The sequence below is a fragment of the Centroberyx gerrardi genome, chromosome 1 (assembly GCF_048128805.1).
Source record: "Centroberyx gerrardi isolate f3 chromosome 1, fCenGer3.hap1.cur.20231027, whole genome shotgun sequence".
NCBI lineage: Eukaryota > Metazoa > Chordata > Actinopteri > Beryciformes > Berycidae > Centroberyx > Centroberyx gerrardi.
Genome location: NC_135997.1, coordinates 17,462,143 through 17,469,519, shown reverse-complemented (window position 1 = coordinate 17,469,519; position 7,377 = coordinate 17,462,143). Strand labels below are relative to the sequence as shown.

Sequence of the window (7,377 nt, the reverse complement as noted above, 5' to 3'; positions counted from 1 at the left end):
ATGCCACCACTTATTTCTCCGTCTGCCTCTGAGAGCTGCGTTCGCCTAACCCAGAAGATTGTTGAACTGGAGGGGAGAGTCTCACTTCTTCGCCAGATCGGTGAAGATGAGCGGCTCATCGATTCCCTGTATGCCCACTGTCCATTCACCACTACGGACGGAGGCGAGACTGCCGGTGGAGAGCTGGACTCAACGGTGCCATGGACCAATGCGGCTCAGTGAAAAGGAGAGGACCGGTCGGCTCAGATGGGAGCCAAGCCAAAGGCACTACTGTGTTCAACCCCATTCAATCACATTCTTCAAAAACATTCTGTTTCCCCGGCGCTACTGTTAACGACATTTCAGCCAAAATCCCCGGCATCCTGGAAGCTCTACCATCGGTGAAGACGGTAGTTGTCCACGTGGGAACGAATGATATTCCCCGGCAGCAGTCGGAGATCTTAAAGCGTGATTTTATCCAGCTCTTTAATATCCTCAAAGAGTCCAGAGTTACGGCTTTTATCTCTGGGCCAATTCCTACTCTACAGCGCGCACACGCTAGAGTTATATTGTAGTTCATCTTCAAAAAAGGCAAGCGGTTGCAAACATGTTTTGATTTAATGACTAAATAATCACCTTTGCGAGACGAACGTTTAGTATATTGTGAACTTTCTACGCCGTCACTCAGAGACTAACGTTAGCAGAGCGGAGCAGCGATCAGCAGTAACAAACGAGACCGGCTGACCAACACACACTGCAGCATTAAACAACTTAAACCAACTCTGAGGTGAAGAAAATAACTCTGTGCTCAGTCTGTTTCACCTCAGAAACCCTGCGCCCGCTCAGCGTCTCGGACAGCGATGGCTTTCCCCGGAGCGAACGCTGCAGCAGAGAGGCTGCTCTCCACTGTGGAGACATAACGTTAATAACAACACACTCCGCCTCCCCCTCATTTTGTTATTCTCATACAGGCAGGAGACTGTAAGATGCTTTCAAATTAATTTATACATTAATTAATGCAGTTAACTTTTTAAAATAAAAAGGCTGCGGACCATTTATCTTAATTGCCAGTTATGTTTCATATTGTATTTCAGTGGACTAAGGACACCAGTGAACACAGTACACTGGAGCAAGAGACTGAAAATAGTGCCCCCTTATCTATTCATTCAATCGAGAATCAGTTTTGAATCGAGAATCGATTCTGAATCGATTCAGAATGGGAATCGTGGAATCGTGAGATTCCCAAAGATTCACACCCCTAATTTGAAGCGTAATATATTGATGTTTTGTATACAGTTGTTATGTCCCTGCAATATACCATTATGGGCAAATAAAGAAAATGTTTGTCTGAAAACATTTCTTGTTAAGGTTTGGATTTTGTGTGCCCTGTATGCAACATTAATGTCCTTTGTCAGTCACATACCTGTTTAAGTGATGAACTGCACTACTTGTGGTTGTTTTTAGAGATGGTAACAGACGTTTTATACGTGTGCTACAATTTTGTGGCCTGTGCTACAAAACTATCAACCTCTGTAGCACCAGTGCTATGTGCAAAAAAAGTTAACGTACAGCCCTGGTATGCCTATGCAAAATCATGAATGTAAGTACCTCAATGCTGAAATCTAGTAATATAACATAATTTGACATTTTTGGTTAACATTATACAGGGTTGCTGTTTCTTGACTTAATCCGAGAGGTTAGGTGGTGTAGAAATGCAGGAAATTTGTTTTAAATAACTATTTTTTTTTCTGGGGGAGGACCGCCAGACCCCCCCCCCCCAATTATGTATCTTACACCAACCCCAACCCCCCCCCCCGAAACACATCTCACTCCAAGCTGAGGTCAAAACTTGGCAGCCCTGCTGAGGTAAAAAATTAAGCGCGCTAAACGAAGCTTGGTGTGGGACCATTTCCTCCAGAAAGGCAACAAAGTCAAATGTAAATTGTGTGATGCTACTCTTCAGTTTAGTAGTAGTACTAGCACTATGCTGTACCACATTAAGAACAAGCACCCAGCTGCCATGTCCGAGGATGGCTCGCAGACACAGCCAAAGATCATGTCGCTGCTAGCCGGGGGGAGAAAGTGTGATGCGCGCCCGTCCGAGGCCATCACCCAGTTGGTGTGCCGAATGATTGAGACCGATATGCTGCCAATCAGTGTGGTAGAGGGCGAGGGATTTAAAGAGCTAGTTCGGTACCTCGAGCCCGAGTACGTTATGCCATCGAGAGCTACTGTGACTAAACACATTGAAAAACACTTTGAGGAGAAGAAGGATGAGCTAAAAGTCAAGCTAGCCAGAGCAGACAAGCTAGCTCTGACCACCGACTGCTGGACAGCTCTCACAAACGAAAGCTACATCACAACAACGTGTCACTTCGTCAATGCTGACTGGGAGATACAGTCCAGTGTGCTACTCACTCAGAGCCTCTCCGTCCAGCACACGTCAGACAACCTCGCAGAGAAGCTGACTAGTGCGGTGGAGACATGGGGCCTTAACGGCCGTATGTTGGCCTGCGTCCGCGATAACGCCAAAAACATTGTGGCAGCTAACTCCCCCGCACGCGTCCCCTGGGTCTCTGTTCCGTGTTATGCGCACACACTCCAACTCGCCATCAACGACGGCTTCAACGTTTACGTGTGTCGCGTGAACGTTGCTGCTGGGAGGCTGGTGAAGCACTTTAGCCACAGCCATCCCACCACCGTGGCACTGAAAGCGAAGCAGGCACAGATGCAGCTGCCACAGCACACCCTCATCCAGTCCTGATCTACAAACACACAATGGAACTCTGTCTGTGACATGTTTGAGAGGTTGGTGGAGCAAAGATGGGCAGTCACAGCCGTTCTGTCTGACCGGACCGTCACAAAACTCCAAGATGCCAGGACCCTCGAGCTCCAGGATGACTAGTGACGAAGATCTTGCCTGTCTTGGCAACTCTGAAGCGTGCTACCACTATGATGTCGGCCGAATAGGACGTCTCCATCTCCAACACCTACCCCATCACCTTCAGCCTCCTGGAGAAACCCTTCCTCCGCGCAGAGGATGACAGCAGGACGGTGTCAGAGTTCAAGGCTAAAGTTCGGGAGTCCCTTAGAAAACGCATGCAGGTAGCCTATTAATTTATTGTAAGCTATCCTATTATATTAAAATTTGCCTTTATATATTGTAGGCGAATATTACATTAGCCTATTGTTATCAATATGCTATTGAAAGTATTATAAAAATTATTAGGAGAAAAAAGACATTTGCACGATATGTTGATCTTCCTCAACAAAAACCATTAGTTCGAAACGAAATGTTGTTTTGTTGTTAAGATTAAATGCAGTTGTAGCCGACTTTATTTAAAGCTCTTAAAAATCCGTTCCTTGTCCACATTAATTATTGGATAATTCAAAAGTGTTTTCATATATGCTGCAAAGTAATGTGCCAATTGCCAAATCGAAATGCTAAATAATATGTTGTTTTGTTGTTTAGATTAAGTGCAGTTGTACTTTTAATAAAGCTCTTAAAAATCGATTCCTTGTCCGCATTAACACTAGAAGTGCCGGAGCACCAGTAATTTGACCACTATGCAGTTCCAAAATTTTGTAATTTGTAGGCCTAGGTTCATTTTTTGCATATTAATTAACGAAATGACAATTCTATAGTTAATTTATTATTTATTTATTGACCTTTATTTTATCAGGTGGAATCATTGACAACACATTCTCTTTTGCAACGATGACCTGATCAAAATGCAGCAATAAACTGGCAAAGCCAACAGAAAATAAAATAAAGGCAAGACATTTACAACACAAAACATTACAATTTCAGCCCCTCTAAATGGACAGCGCTTCAAAATGCGGAGCCAAAGCTTATTGAGTCAATGGAGCGCCGGACTAAAAGGAAAGCGCCACTTTCTTGTATTTCACGTCATTAAGCATTTTTTCTTAAAAATTAACCGGTTAATGGGTGTCGGCCTATCGAAAGCAAAATTGACCGAAACCGACATCCCTACTCTCTAATAAAACATTCCTTATAAACGATCTGATTTCGGACAACTTTGACTGTATGTTTTTAACTGAAACATGGCTCAATACTGATGGATCAGCTGCCCTTATTGAAGCCTCACCGCCTAATTTTAGTTTCTCACACTCTTTTAGAAGAGGTAAGAGAGGTGGGGGTACAGCAGCCAACTTCTCAGACATGCTTGGTTTTAAAGACATTACATTTGAGGAATACACATCTTTTGAATATCATTCTTTCATTTTTAACAGTCTGCACCCTACACTGTGTATGACAGTTTACAGGCCACCCAAACGATGCTCGTCTTTTATCACTGATTTCTCAGAAATACTGTCAATTATCCACACTATGACAATCAGACTCTCTAGCAATGGAATTTTTTAAACCTGCTGAACTGTATGAACTTCACCCAGCATGTTATTGAACCAACCCATAGCAAAGGCCATACCCTAGACCTTGTAATAACATATGGTCTCACTGCCAATATTTCCTCAATTGTTGATGTAGGCATCTCTGATCACTTATGTGACTTTTTTACTGTCAATAGCCATGTATAGCGAGATATTCCTGAGCGCACTGTGAAGAAACGCTATCTTACCGCTGAAGTGGCTGCAAATTTTATTGAACACTTACGTGACACTCCTGCAAACTTTTTACCCTCCTCTTGTGATTTTATGGTCAATAGTTTTAACAATAATCTAAGGACTGCCCTGGATACAGTGGCCCCACTTAAACTAAAAAAAGATACCCATCAACCAGAAACCTCCCTGGAAAAATGAGGAAATTAAACAATTAAAGAGAAACTGTCGAGTAGCTGAAAGGAGGTGGAGAAAAACTAAGTTACTTGTCCACATTCAAATTCTCAGTGAGCAGCTGATTATTTATAATAAGGCAATTAAGAATTCAAGACAATCACATTTCTCTAAACTGATAACCGACAACCGCAATAATCCAAAAGTGCTCTTTTCCACTATTGATCGTTTAATTAACCCTGTTTTTACTATGCCTAGAGATTTATCCTCCACATCAAAATGTGAAGAGTTTGCAGCTCACTTGCACTTCAGAGATAAAATAGACACCACTAGATCAGGTTTATGCCAAGACAACACTGTAAATTTTAATGCCCCAGAGCCATTGATTTTATATAAGGAAACACTGGAGGCATTTGTCCTGGTTGATGCTGAGATGCTGGCTAAAGTTGTATCCCAACTGAAACTGTCAATCTGCTCTTTAGATCCAATTCCTACATCCTTTTTAAAATCAGTTTTTAGTTCTATGGATGAGGAATTACTTAATATTGTGAACTACTCTCTTCAGATGGGTGTTTTCCCCACCGCTCTTAAAACCTCTATAGTCAAACCCCTTCTGAAGCAAAGTAATTTAGACACTTTGGCTCTCAACAGTTATAGACCAGTATCCAATCTTCCATTTTCAAGTAAAATTTTAGAGAAACTTGTTTTTAGTCAGCTAAATGATTTCATGAATTCACATAACATTCTTGAAAAATACCAATCTGGCTTTCGGGCCAACCATAGTACTGAGATGGCCCTAGTCAAGGTCGTAAACGACCTGTATTAGTTCTTCTTGATTTAAGCGCAGCCTTTGACACAGTCGATCACTCAATTCTTTTAGAAAGACTTTGCAGCTTGGTTGGCCTCTGGTACTGTTTTTAACTGGTTTAGATGTTACCTCACCGACAGAGAATTTCTTCTAACTGTTAATGAACACTCATCTAAGAGGTACAAAATGACATGCGGTGTCCCTCAAGGTTCAATTTTAGGTCCTTTACTTTTTAATCTTTACATGCTTCCGCTTGGGAGCGTCATCAGGAAGCACAGCATACATTTTAACAGCTATGCTGATGACACAAAACTCTATATTGCCATGTCTCCTGATGACACAGAGCCAATCGATGCTCTTTTTAACTATATTTTATGTAACCCTTCCATCAACGGCTCGTATTATGTATACTGTTGTTCTTACAGTAGGCCTACTACACTAATATGCATTTGGTGAAAATGATGAAAGAGACATGAAATAAACATGTCTAGGAGAAATTAAGATCCTCTCAAAGGTGCATAAAAGACCTGGATATACCTTTTATAATAGTTCAACACAATACAAAACATTTCAAAATACATATTAAGCTTGTTCACTTAAACCTGGGTGCACCCTTAATAGTCTTATTGCAAGCTTGCAGCAGTTTGTTGGCGCGCGAAATCGTTGGAGCTCAAAAAAACGAGATGGATGGAGTGGCGAAACTGTCCTCCTCTACTGAAACACAGCTTACTCATGGTACATGAAGCACTTCCCTGTTGCTGATCAATCCAACGCTGTTGCAGAAAACACACCGGAATCCCACACTGCAAGGAAATGTCCACCGGAGAATCCACAGTTCACTCCCGAATTCGCTGCACGCTGTCCTCATGGCAACTCTTCATCAGAAGAACTTGTTATCAACACAACATGCTGACTTCTCTTGAACTCTGTAGACAATCTCACAACCAAGGGTAATCTCCAAGCAACGAGTAACTACTGTTTTTATCGACTTAATAACGTAATAACTTCAGTAAACATTGTAAAATAAAAAACGACAGCTCTCCGACATTTCGTCTCTCTGCCTTTTCTCCCTTCTCCAACATGGCGCATTTACGCATTTAGCTTCCTATTGGCTAAGAACTTAACAAGCATCGCTATTGGTTAGAATTAGCTCAGGTAACCATAACAACGGGTCAGACCTAAATTCCAAGAAATATAATTACCAAGAGTAATGTAGGAACTCAACACTGTTTAGAATGTTCACAAACCTTAAAATATACTATGCAGAGAAAATAAGAAAATACCTAATGCATTGCATTACATTATATAAAATGGTTAACATGTACTGATGACAGTAATAAATGTATGATGCATTACACTGCATTAAACCCAAATACTCACAGCAAAAGGCTGTAATGTAAATAAAAAATAACAATACATGGTTATAAAACCAGGGTATTACATTTAGATATCAAATTATGGATGGCCCAGAATTTTCTACAGCTCAACCAGGGCAAAACTGAAGTTTTGGTTATTGGTCCTGAGGCTCAGAGAGAGAAACTGGCCACAAAGCTGCAGTCACTGGCATTAAAACCCTGTCATCAGGTAAAAAACTTAGGAGTTATTTTTGATTTAGACCTAAATTTTGAGCCGCATATTAGAAATGTTTCCAAGACTGCATTTTATCATCTTAAGAACATTGCCAAAGTTCTGCCGTTTCTCTCTCAAGCTAACACAGAGACATTAATGCACGCTTTTATCACCTCTAGGATCGACTACTGCAATGCTCTCCTCTCTGGTCTTCCCAAAAAGAAAATTGGTCAGTTACAATTAATACAAAACTCAGCTGCTCGTGT

General features: G+C 41.5%; 1 pseudogene; it reads left to right on the top strand.

Annotated features, from left to right (window-relative positions):
• LOC139929749 (E3 SUMO-protein ligase ZBED1-like) lies at positions 1-3,096 on the top strand (annotated as a pseudogene).
• The last annotated feature ends 4,281 nt before the right edge of the window (positions 3,097-7,377 follow it).